The sequence below is a fragment of the Aristolochia californica genome, unplaced genomic scaffold (assembly GCF_029961685.1).
Source record: "Aristolochia californica isolate CCGP_79_NKW_82.1479 unplaced genomic scaffold, dmAriCali1.0.hap1 SCAF_6, whole genome shotgun sequence".
Taxonomy (NCBI): Eukaryota; Viridiplantae; Streptophyta; class Magnoliopsida; order Piperales; family Aristolochiaceae; genus Aristolochia; species Aristolochia californica.
The window spans coordinates 11,818,669-11,833,084 of record NW_027182257.1 but is presented as its reverse complement, the minus strand read 5'-3'; positions in this window follow the sequence as shown (position 1 = coordinate 11,833,084).

The window sequence follows — 14,416 nt, the reverse complement described above, 5'->3', positions numbered from 1 at the left end:
ACATTTGTGCATTTTGCGTTTCCTTTTTTGATGTATTCTTTTTTCTTAAATAAAAACTTGAGTTTCCGCCGCACCTTCATTTCGTAAACAAGAAAAAGATGAAAACGCAAATAGATCACAACAAAGTGAAAATTGTAGAGTTTATGTATAAAATTTTTTTAAAACAATAACAAATGTAAGAAAATAAAATTTATTCACACAATACAAATGAACACAAAAGTTTAGTTATCCAAGTTTGGGAAATTCCACTAGTTCAACCCTAATCGCTTGGAATTTTATAAGAAAGAGATTTCTACACATGTTTTAAAAATGGACATGCATGCTTGAAACATGTTAAAGATGCAAATGACTTATGGATTCAAACCTTTTAAAGAGAATAACAAGCACTCAGTAAATTCTAAAGTCAACGTGTGCTGAGATATTTACCCGGGTCAAACAAGCCATTATTTTGCCCTCTTACAAAAAGCTGACCTAACAATCATACATGATTGTAAAGTGATTTATCATACATAACGGGCAATATATTTGTAAGAACTAACTTATGGATTGGGAGTCCACACACAGTTTAAAAATCCTTTGCCTCCCCCTTTTCCCGACGATTGCAAAACCTAACATATAAAAACTAAAACGAGTTTACAATCCTTAACAATAACAGACACTTTTTGGAATTATCTCCCTCTACATTTGTGCATTATGCATTTCCATTTTAGATCTATAATTTTTTTCTTAAATCAAAACTTGAGTTTCCACACCCCATTCATCTCGTCAACAAGAGAAGAGATGAAAACTCCAAAAGATCACAACAAAATGAAAAAGGTAGAGTTTATGTATGGCAAAAGTTTAAAACAATGACAAATTAAAGTAAAGAAAATTTATTCACACACCACAAATAAACACAAAATTTTTGGGATCCAAGTTTGAGAAATTTTACTAGTTCAACCCTAACGGCTTGGAATTTTGTAAGAAACACATTTCTGCATATGTTTTAAAAATGGATATGCATGTTTGAAACATGTTAAAGATGCAAATGACCTAAGGATCCAAAACCTTTTAACGAGAATAAAAAACGCTTATTAAATTATCAAGTGAACGTGCTTTGGCATATTTACCCGAGTCAAACAAACCATTATTTTGCTCACTTAAAAAAAACTGACCTAACAATCATAGATGATTGTAAAGTGATTTATCATGTGTAACGGAATATTTTTTTTAAGAAATTACTTATGGATTGGGAGTCAACACTCAGTTTAAAAATCCCCCGCCTCCCCCTTTTCCCGACAATTCCACAACCTAATATATAAAAACTAAAAGCAGTTTACAATCCAGAAAAAATACTGACACTATTGGGAAGTACATCCCTCTACATTTGTGCATTGTAAAATTTAATTTTTGATATTTACTTTTTTCTTAAAAAATAACTTGTGCTTCCACTCCCCCTTCATCTCGTAAACAAGAAAAGACATGAAAACGCAAATTGATCACAACAAAATGAAAATTTTATAGTTTATGCAAGGAAAAAGTTTAAAACAATAACAAATGTATGAAAAACAATTTATTCACACACCACAAATGAACGTAAAAGTTTTGTTATCCAAGTTTGGGAAATTGCACTAGTTCAACCCTAATTGCTTGGTATTTTTTAAGAAAGTGATTTCTGTGCTTGTTTTAAAAATGGATATGCATGCTTGAAACATGTTAAAGATGCAAATGACCTATGGATCAGAACCTTTTAAAGAGAATAAAAAATGCTCATGAAATTCCCAAGTGAACGTGCAGAGGGATATTTACCCGAGTCAAATGTTGCCCACTTACAAAAAGTTGACCTAACAATCATAGATGATTGTAAAGTGATTTATCGTGCGTAACGGGCTATATTTTTTGTAAGAAATGACGTATGGATTGGGAGTCGACACTCAGTTTAAAAATCCCCCGCTTTCTGGCGATTCCAAACCCTAATATATAAAAACCAAAAAGACTTGACAATCCCTAAAAATTACCGACTTTGTTTGGAAATATCTCCCTCTACATTTGTGCATTGTACATTTCCATTTTAGATATATACTTTTTTCTTAAATCTAAACTTGAGTTTCAACTTCCTCTTCATCACCTAAAAAGACAAGAAATGAAAACGCAAATAGATCACAACAAAATGAAAATTTTCGAGTTTATGTATGGAAAAAGTTTAAAACAATAACAAATGTAAGTAAATAAAATTTATTCACACACCACAAATGAACATAAAAGTTTTTTTATCTAATTTTGGGAAATTCCACAAGTTCGACCCTAATAGCTTGGAATTTTATAAGAAAGAGATTTCTACAAATGTTTTAAAAATGGATATGCATGCTTGAAACATGTTAAAGATGCAATTGACATATGGATCCAAACCTTTTAAAGAGAATAACAAATGCTCATTAAATTCTCAAGTGAACGTGCGGTGGGATATTTACCTGAGTCAAACAAGCCATTATTTTGCCCACTTACAAAAAGTTGAGCTAACAATGACAGATGATTGTAAAGTGATTTATCATGCGTAACAGGCTATATTTTCCTAGGATATGACCTACAGATTGGGAGTCAACACTCAGTTTAAAAATCCCCTGCCACCCCGTTCTCGACGTTTGGAAAACCTAATATTGAAAAACTAAAAAGAGTTTACAATCCCAAAAAATTTCAAACACGTTTTGGAATTATCTCCCTCTGCATTTGTGCATTATGCATTTCAATTTTTTATGTATATTTTTTTCTTAAATAAAAACTTGAGTCTCCACTTCACCTTCATCTCGTAAACAAGAAAAGAGATGAAAACAAAAAGATCATAACAAAATGAAAATTGTGAAGTTTATGTATGGAAAAAGTTTAAAACAATAGCAAATGTAAGTAATGAAAATAATTTCACACACTACAAATGAACACAAAATTTTTGTTATCCAAGTTTGGGAAATTCCACTAGTTCAACCCTAATTGCTTGGAATTTTATAACAAAGAGATTTCTACACATGTTTTAAAAATGGATATGCATGCTTGAAACAAGTTAAAGATGCAAATGATCAATGGATCCAAACCTTTCAAAAAGATTAACAAAAGCTTACTAAATTCCCAAGTGAACATGCTCTGGGATATTTAACTGAGTCAAACAAGGCATTATTTTACCCACTTACAAAAAGTTGAGCTAACAATCATTGATGATTGTAAAGCGATTTATCATGCATAACGAGCTATATATTTTTAAGAAAAAACTGATGGATTGGGAGTCCACACTCAGTTTAAAAATCTCTCACTTCTCCCTTTTCCCGACCATTGCAAAACCTAATATATAAAAACTAAAACGAGTTTACAATCCCTAAAAATTATAGATGCTTTTTGGAGTTATTTCCCTCTACATTTTTTAATTGTGCATTTCCATTTTAGATGTATAATTTTTTTCTTAAATCAAAACTTGAGTTTCCACTCCCCCTTCATCTTGTAAATAAGAGAAGAGATGAAAACTCAAATAGATCACAACAAAATAAAAATTGTAGAATTGATGTATGGAAAAAGTTTAAACCAATAACAAATGTAAGTTAAGAAAATTGATTCACACACCACAAATAAACACAAAAGTTTTGTGCTCCAAGTTTGAGAAATTTCACTAGTTCAACCCTAATGGCTTGGAATTTTATAAGAACCAAATTTTTACACATGTTTTAAAAATGGATATGCATGCTTGAAACATGTTCAAGATGCAAATGACCTATGGATCCAAACCTTTTAAAGAGAATAAGAAACGCTTATTAAATTCTCAAGTGAACGTGCTTTGGGATATTTACCCGAGTCAAACAAGCCATTATTTTGCCCACTAACCAAAAGGCTGACCTAACAATCATAGATGATTGTAAAGCGATTTATCATGTGTAACGGGTTATATTTTTTTAAGAAACGACTTATGAATTGGGAGTCAATACTTAGTTTAAAAATACCCCGCCTCCATCTTTTCTCGTCGATTGCAAAACCTAATATTAAAAAAAAAAGGAGTTTACAATCCCTAAATATTACAGACAGTTTTAGGAATTTTATCCCTTTACATTTGTGAATTGTGCATTTTCATTTTGATATATATACTTTTTTCTTACATAAAAACTTGTGCTTCTACTCCGCCTTTATCTCGTAAACAAGAAAAGAGATGAAAACGGAAAAGGATCCCAACAAAATGAAAATTGTACACTTTATGTAAGGAAAAAGTTTAAAACAATCAAAAATGTATGTAAAAAAAATTTATTCACACACCACAAATGAACACAAAAGTTTTGTTATCCAAGTTTGGGAAATACCACTAGTTGAACCCTAATAGCTAGGAATTTTTTAAGAAAGAGATTTTTGCACATGTTTTAAAAATGGGTATGCATACTTGAAACATGTTAAAGATGCAAATTACCAATGGATCCGAACCTTTTCAAGAGAATAAAAAATGCTCATGAAATTCTCAAGTGAACATGCGGAGGTATATTTACCCGAGTCAAATTTTGCCCACTTACAAAAAGCTGACCTAACAATCATAGATGATTGTAAAGCAATTTATCATGCATAACGGGCAATATTTTTGTAAGAAATAACTTATGGATTGGGAGTCAACACTCAGTTTAAAAAGCCCTGCTTCCTGACGATTGCAAAACCTAATATATAAAACCCAAAAAGAGTTTTCAATCCATAAAATTCCAAAGTGAACGTGCGGTGGGATATTTATCAGAGTGAAACAAGCCATTATTTAGCCCACTTTCAAAAAGCTTACCTAACAATCATACATGATAAGAAACCGATTTATCATGTGTAATGCGCTATATTTTTGTAAGAAATAACTTATAGATTGGGAGTCCACACTCAGATTAAAAATCCCTCATCTCCCCCTTTTCCCGACAATTGCAAAACCTAATATATAAAAACTAAAACGAGTTTCCAATCCCTAAAATTATAGACATTTTTTGGAATTATCTCCCTCTACATTTGTGCATTGTGCATTTCCATTTTAGATGTAAAATTTTTTTCTTAAATCAAAACTTGAGTTTCCACTCCTCCTTCATCTTGTAAACAAGAGAAGGGACGTAAACTCAAAAAGATCACAACAAAATGAAATATAGCGTTTATGTATGGAAAAAGTTTAAAACAATAACAAATGTAAGTTAAGAAAATTTATTCACAAACCACAAATGAACACAAAAGTTTTGTGATCCAAGTTTTAAAAATTGGACAAGATCACCCCTAATCACTTAGAATTTTATAAGAAAAAGATTTCTACATATGTTTTAAAAATGTATATGCATGCTTGAAACATGTTAAAGACGCAAATGACCTATGGATCCAAAACTTTTAAAGAATAACAAACGCTTATTAAATTCTCAAGCGAACGTGCATTGGGATATTTACCCAAGTCAAACAAGCCATTATTTTGCCCACTTACAAAAAGTTGTCCTAACAATCAGAGACGATTGTAAAGCGATTTATCATACGTAACGGGATATATTTTTGTAAGAAATGATTGATGGATTGGGAGTTAACACTCAATTTAGAAATCCCCTGCCTCCCCATTTCCCGATGATTCCAAAACTTAATATATAAAAACAAAAAAGAGTTAACAATCCCTAAAAATTACAGACACTTTTAAGAATTATTTCCCTCTAAATTTGTGCATTATGCATTTCAATTTTAGATGTATACTTTTTTTTTAAATAAGAACTTGAGTTTCCACTCCCCCATCATCTTGTAAACAAGAAAAGAGATGAAAACACAAATAGATAACAACATAATGAAAATTGTACAGTTTATGTATGGAAAAAGTTTAAAACAATAACAAATGTATGTAAAAAAAATTTATTCACACACCACAAATGAACACAAAAGTTTTGGTATCCAATTTTGAAAAATTCCACTAGTTCAACCCTAATAGCTTGGAATTTTGTAAGAAAGTGATTTCTACATATGTTTTAAAAATGGATATTCATGCTTGAAACATGTTAAACATGAAAATGACCTATGGATCCAAACATTTCAAAGAGAAAAAAAGGCTCAAGAAATTCTCAAGTGAACGTGCGGAGGGATATTTACCCGAGGAAAACAATCCATTATTTTGCCCACTTACAAAATGCAGACCTAACAATCATAGATGATTGTAAAGCAATTTATCATGCGTAACGGGCTAAATTTTTTAAACAAATGACTTATGGATTGGGAGTCAACACTCTGTTTAAAAATTCCCGCTTAAATCAAAACTTGAGTTTCCACTACAAATGAACACAAAAGGTTTGTTTTCCAAGTTTACGAAATTCCACTTGTTCAACCCTAATCACTTGGAATTTTATAAGAAAAAGATTTCTACACATGTTTTAAAAATGAATTTGCATGCTTGAAACATGTTAAAGATGCAAATGACCTATGGATCCAAACCTTTTAAAGAGAATAACAAACACTCTTTAAATTCTCAAGTGAACGTGCGTAGGGATATTTACCCGAGTCAAACAAGCCATTATTTTGCCCACTTACAAAAAGCAAAACTAACTATTATACATGATTTTAAAGCGATTTAGCATGCGTAACGGGCTATATTTTTGTAAGAAATAACTTATGGATTAGGAGTCCATACTCAGTTTAAAAATCCCTCACCGCCCCCTTTTCTCGACGATTGCAAAACATAATATATAAAAACTAAACGAGTTTACAAACCCTAAAAATTATAGACACTTTTTGGAATTATTTCTCTCTACATTTTTGCATAATCCATATCCATTTTAGACGTATAATTTTTTTCTTAAATCAAAACATTAGTTTCCACTCCCCCTTCATCTCGTAAACAAGAGAAGAGATGAAAACTCAAAAAGATCTGAACGAAATGAAAATTGTAGAATTTATGTGTGGAAAAAGTTTAAACCAATAAAAAATTTAAGTGAAGAAAATTTATTTACACACCACAAAAGAACACAAAAGTTTTGTGATCCAAGTTTGAGAAATTTCACTAGTTCAACTCTATTGGCTTTGAATTTGATAAGAAAAAGACAGACTTCTACACATGTTTTAAAAAAGGATATGCATGCTTGAAACATGTTAAAGATGCAAATGACCAATAGATCTAAAAATTTTAAAGAGAATAACAAACGCATATTAAATTCTCAAGTTAACATGTTTTGGGATATTTACCCGAGTCAAACAAGATATTATTTTGCCCACTTACAAAAAGCTAATCTAACAATTATAGATGATTGTAAAGTGATTTATCATGTGTAATGGGCTATATTTTTTTTAAGAAATTGTCAGTTTAAAAATCCCCAGCCTCCCCCTTTTCTCGACGATTCCAAAACCTAATATACAAAAACAAAATGGAGTTTACAATCCCTAAAAATTATAGACTCTTTTAGTAATTATATCCCTCTACATTTGAGCATTGAGCATTTTATTTTATATATATACTTTTTTCATACATAAAAACTTGTGTTTCCACTCCCCTTTCAACTCGTAAAATGGAAAAGAGATGAAAACGCTAATAGATCACAACAAAATGAAAATTGTACAGTTTATGTATGGAAAAAGTATAAAACAATAACAAATGTATGTTAAAAAAATTTATTCACACACCACAAATGAACGCAAAAGTTTGGTTATCCAAGTTTGGGAAATTCCACTAGTTCAACCCTAATAGCTTGGAATTTTTTAAGAATGAGATTGTACACATGTTTTAAAAATGGATACGCATTCTTGAAACATATTAAAGATGCAAATGACCTGTGGATCCAAACCTTGGAAAGAGAATGAAAAATGCTCATGAAATTCTCAAGTGAACGTGCCGAGGGATATTTACCCGAGTCAAATTTTACCCATTTAAAAAAGCTGACCTAACAATCATTGATGATTGTAAAGCGATTTATCATGCGTAACAGCTATATTTTTTTAAGAAATAACTTATGGATTGGGAATCAACACTCAATTGAAATATCCCCTGCTTCTTGGCGATTGAAAAATCTAATATATAAAATCCAAAAAGATTTTACAATCCCTAAAAATTACGGACATTTTTTGAATTGTGCATTGTGGATTTTCATTTTAGAAGTATACTATTTTGTTAAATCAAAACTTGAGTTTCCACCTCCCCTTCATCTCGTAAAAATGAAAAGAGACAAAAACACAAATAGATCATAAAAAAATGAAAAATTAGAGTTTATGTATGGAAAAAGTTTAAAACAATAACAAATGTAAGTAAAGAAATTTTATTTACACACCACAAATCAACACAAAAGTTTTGTTATCCAACCTTTTGAAATTCCACTAGTTCGACCCTAATAGCTTGAAATTTTATCAGAAAGGCTTTTCTACACATGTTTTAAAAATGGATATGCATGCTTGAAACATGTTAAAGTTGCAAATGACCTATGGATCCAAACCTTGTAAAGAGAATAACAAATGCTCATTAAATTCTCAAGTGAACGTGCGGTGGGATATTTACCTGAATCAAACAAGCCATTATTTTGCCCACTTACAAAAAGCTGACCTACCAATGATAGATGATTGTAAAGTGATTTATCATGCGTAACGGGCTATATTTTCCTAGGATATGACTTAAAGATTGGGAGTCAACACTCAGTATAAAAATCCCCTCCGACCCCCTTTTCCCGACGATTGCAAAACCAAATATAGAAAAACTAAAAAGAGTTTACAATCCTTAAAAGTTACAAAAAAAATTGAAATTATCTCCCTCTACATTTGTGCATTGTGCATTTCAATTTTTCATGTGTAATTTATTTATTAAATAAAAACTTGAGTATCCACTGTACGTTCATCTCATATACAAGAAAAGAGAAGAAAACGCAAATAGATCACAACAAAATGAAAATTCTAGAGTTTATGTATGGAAAAAAATTAAAATAATAACAAATGTAAGTAAAGAAAATTTATTCATACATTACAAATGAATACAAAAGTTTTTTTATCCAAGTTTGGGAAATTCCACTAGTTCAACCTTAATCGCTTGGAATTTTTTAAGAAAGAGATGTCTACATATGTTTTAAAAATGGATATGTATGCTTGAAACATGTTAAAAATGTAAATGACCTATGGATCCAAACCTTTTAAAGAGAATAAAAAACACTCATTAAATTCTAAAGTGAATGTGCGGTGGGATATTTACTCGAGTCAAACAAGTCATTATTTTGCCCACTTACAAAAAGCTGACCTAACAAGCATATATGATTGTAAAGCAATTTATCAAGCGTAACGGGCTATATTTTTTTAAGAAATAACTTATGGATTGGGAGTCCACACTGAATTTAAAAATCCCTCGCCTCCCCTTTTTTCTGACGATTGCAAAACCTAATATATAAAAACTAAAACGAGTTTACAATCCCTAAAAATTATAGACACTATTTGGAATTATATCCCTCAACATTTGTGCAATATACATTTCCATTTTAGATGTATAATTTTTTTCTTAAATCAAAACTTGAGTTTCCACACCCCCCCCCCCCCCCCCCCCCCCCCCCCCCCCCCCCCCCCCTCCTTCATCTCGTAAACAAGAGAAGAGATGAAAACTCAAAAAGATCATAACAAAATGAAAATTTTAGAATTTATGTAAGGAAAAAATTTAAACCATTAAAAAATGTAAGTTAAGAAAATTTATTCACACACCACAAATGAACACAAAAGTTTTGTGATCCAAATTTTAGATATTTCACGTGTTCAACCCTAATGGCTTGGAAAATGGATGTGCATGCTTGAAACATGTTAAAGATGCTAATGACCTGTGGATCCAAACCTTTTAAGGAGAATAACAAATGCTTATTAAATTCTCAAGTGAACGTGCTTTGGGATATTTATCTCAGTCAAACAAGACATTATTTTGCCCACTTACAAAAAGCTGACCTTCAAATCATAGATGATTTTAAAGTGATTTATCATGTGGAAGGGACTATATTTTTTTTGGAAATGGCTTATGGATTGGGAGTCAACACTCAATTTAAAAATCCCCCGCCTCCCCTTTTTCCCAACGATTCCAAAACCTTGTATATAAAAACAAAAAGGAGTTTACAATCCCTAAAAATTACAGACACTTTTAGGAATTATATCCCTCTACATTTGAGCATTGTGCATTTTAATTTTATATATATACTTTTTTCTTACATAAAAACTTGTGTTTCCACTCACCCTTCATCTTGCAGCCAAGAAAAGAGATTAAAACGCAAATAGATCACAACAAAATAAAAAATTTACAGTTTATGTATGGAAAAAGTTTAAAACAATAACAAATGTATGTAAAAAAAAATTTCACACACCACAAATGAAAGCAAAAGTTTTGTTATCAAAGTTTGGCAAATTCCACTAGTTCAACCCTAATAGCAAGGATTTTTTTAAGAAAGTGATTTCTACACATGTTTTAAAAATGGATAGGCATGCTTGAAACATGTTAAAGATGAAAATGACTTATGGATCCAAACCTTTTAAAGAAAATAAAAAATGCTCATGAAATTCTCAAGTGAACTTGCGGAGGGATATTTACCCGAGTCAAATTTTGGTCACTTACAAAAAGCTGACCTAACAATCATAGATGATTATCAAGCGATTTATCATGCGTAACGAGCTATATTTTTGCAAGAAATAACTTATGGATTTGGAGTCAACACTCTGTTTAAAAATCCCCCAACCCTAATAGCTGGGAATTTTTTAAGAAAGAGATTTCTACACATGTTTTAAAAATGGATATGCGTGCTTGAAACATGTTAAAGATGAAAATGATCTATGAATCCAAACCTTTTAAAGAGGATAAATAATGCTCATGAAATTCTCAAGTGAACGTGCGGAGGGATATTTACCCGAGTCAAATTTTGCCCACTTACAAAAGCTGACCTAACAATCATAGATGATTGTAAAGCGATTTATCATGCGTAACGGGGCATATTTTTGTATGAAATAACTTATGGATTGGGAGTCAACACTCGATTTAAAAATCCTCCACTTCCTGACTATTGCAAAATCTAATATCGAAAAACTAAAAAGCGTTTAAAATCCCTAAAAATTACAAAAACTTTTTGAAATTACCTCCCTCTACATTTGTGCATAGTGCATTTCCATTTTTCATGTGTACTTTTTTCAAAAATAAAAACTTGAGTATCCACTGCACCTTCATCTCGTATACAACAAAAGAAAAGAAAACTCAAATAGATCACAACAAAATGAAAATTCTAGAGTTTATGTATGGAAAAAGTTTAAAACAATAACAAATGTAAGTAAAGAAAATATATTCACACACTACAAATGAACACAAAAGTTTTGTTATCCATTTTTGGGAAATTCCACTAGTCTAACCTTAATCGCTTGAAATATTTTAAGAAAGCGATTTCTACAGATGTTTTTAAAATGGATATGCATGCTTGAAACATGTTAAAGATTTAAATGTGTAAAACAGAGTAAGCTCAGCCCAGGAACATCTAAACAGCCATCAAGAAAAAAGCTAACATTGATCTATTACAAATACGATAAGAAACTTCGTCCCGCCACACGCTCTAGAAGAGCTTCAATGGTTTCTGGACTGATCAGAAATTACAAGAAGAAACTAAACAATAAAACAGAGTAATGAAGAAGGAATAGCTCTCATTTTCTGGATACCAATGCAGCTGAAGAACACCTCTATTTATAAGTGTTTTTCATCTAGGAAGCTTGTAGAGCAAGCCATCTAGGAAGCTTGTGGAGCAAGCCATCCTGTTGTCCTCCACGTTGGCACTTGGTGATGCAATCGTGACACATGCGTACCGTGGGGTCAGCCCCCTTAGACCCCCGTCGGGGCTGACGCCCCGAACCCTACTATCCGTTTTACAATTTCTTCACAAGTAACCATTGCGGTCACAATTTGACTTCATCAGCATCTAAGCTGGAACCGTTAACTAATTACTCACTATCGACATTGCCGCTCCTCATACTTAGGGGACAGTGAATACATTACATTAACGGTAACTTGAGAGAGGTGGGCATTGATACACTAACAAAATGACCTATTAATCCAAATCTTTTAAAGAGAATAACATACACTCATTAAATTCTAAAGTGAACGTGCGGTGGGATATTTACTCGAGTCAAACAAGCCATTATTTTGCGCACTTACAAAAAGCTGAACTAACAAGCATATATGATTGTAAAGCAATTTATCATGCGTAACGGGCTATATTTTAGTAAGAAATAACTTATGGATTTGGAGTCCACACTCAGTTTAAAAATCCCTCGCCTCCCCCTTTTCCCGACGATTGCAAAACCTAATATATAAAAACTAAAACGACATTACAATCCCTAAAAATTACAGAAAATTTTTGGAATTATCTCCCACTACTTTTTTGCAATATACATTTGCATTTTAGATGTATAATTTTTTCTTAAATCAAAACTTGAGTTTCCACTCCCCCTTCATTTCGTAAACAAGAAAATTGATGAAAACGCAAATGGATCACAATAAAATAAAAATTGTACAGTTTATGTATGGAAAAGTTTAAAAAAAAATGTATGCAAAAAAAATTTATGTACACACCACAAATGAACGCAAAAGTTTTGTTATCCAAGTTTGGGAAATTCCACTAGTTCAACCCTAATAGCTTGGAATTTTTTGAGAAAGAGATTTCTACAAATGTTTTAAAAATGGATACGCATGCTTGAAACATGTTAAAGATGAAAATGACCAATGGATCAAAACATTTAAAGAGAATAAAAAATACTCATGAAATTCTCAAGTGAATGTGCGGAGGGTTATTTACCCGACTCAAATTTTGCCCACTTACAAAAAGCTGACCTAACAATCATAGATGATTGTAAAGCGATTTATCATGTGTAACAGGATATATTTTTGAAAGAAATACCTTCTGGATTGGGAGTCAACACTCAGTTTAAAAATCCCCCGACCCTAATAGCTAGGAATTTTTTAAGAAAGAGATTTCTGCACATGTTTTAAAAATGGATATGCATGCTTGAAACATGTTAAAGATGCAAATGACCTATGGATCCAAACCTTTTAAAGAAAATACAAAATGCTCATGAAATTCTCAAGTGAACGTGTGGATAGATATTTACCCTAGTCAAATTTTGCCCACTTACAAAAAACCTACCTAACAATCGTAGGTGATTGTAAAGCGATTTATCATGCGAAACGGGTATATGTTTGTAAGAAATAACTGATGGATTGGGAGTTAACACTCAGTTTAGAAATACCCCTCTTCCCAATGATTGCAAAACCAAATCTATAAAATCAAAAAAGAGTTTCCAATCCCTTAATATTATGGACCTTTTTTTGAATTATCTCCCCCTACATTTGTACATTGTGCATTTCCATTTTAGATGTATACTGTTTTGTTAAATAAAAACTTGAGTTTCCACCTCCCCTTCATCTCGTAAAAATGAAAAAAGACGAAAACACAAATAGATCATAACAAAATGAAAATTTTAGAGTTTATGTATGGAAAATGTTTTAAAAAATAACAAATTTAAGTAAAGAAAATTTATTCACACACCACAAATGAACACAAAAGTTTTGTTATCCAACTTTGGGAAATTCCACTAGTTCGACCCTAATAAATTGGAATTTTTTAAGAAAGGGATTTCTACACATGTTTTAAAAATGGATATGCATGCTTGAAACATGTTAATGATGAAAATGACCTATGGATCTAAACCTTTTAAAGAGAATAACAAACGTTCATTAAATTCTCAAGTGAACGTGCGGTGGGATATTTACCTGAGTCAAACAAGCAATTATTTTGCCCACTTACAAATTGCTGACCCAACAATGATAGATGATTGTAAAGTGATTTATCATACGTAACAGGCTATATTATCAGAGGATATGACTTAAGGATTGGAAGTCAACCCTTTCTTTAAAAATCCCCTGCGACCCCCTTTTCCTGACGTTTGCAAAACCTAATATAGAAAAACTAAAAAGAGTTTAAAATCCCTAAAAATTATAAACACTTTTTGGAATTATCTCCCTCTTTATTTGTGCAATGTGCATTTCCATTTTTTAAGTATACTTTTTTCTTAAATAAAAACTTGAGTTTTCACTGCACCTTCATCTCGTAAACAAGAAAAGAGATGAAAACGCAAATAGATCACAAAAAAATGAAAATTGTAGAGTTTATGTATGGAAAAAGTTTTAAAAAATAACAAATGTAAGTAAAGAAAATTTATTCACACACTACAAATGAACACAAAAGGTTTGTTTTCCAAGTTTGGGAAATTCCACTTGTTCCACCCTAATCGCTTGGAATTTTATAAGAAAGAGATTTCTACACATGTTTTAAAAAGGGATATGCATGGTTGAAACATGTTAAAGATGCAAATGACCTACTGATCCAAACCTTTTTAAAGAGAATAACAAACACTCTTTAAATTTTAAAGTGAACGTACGTTGGGATATTTACCCGAGTCAAAC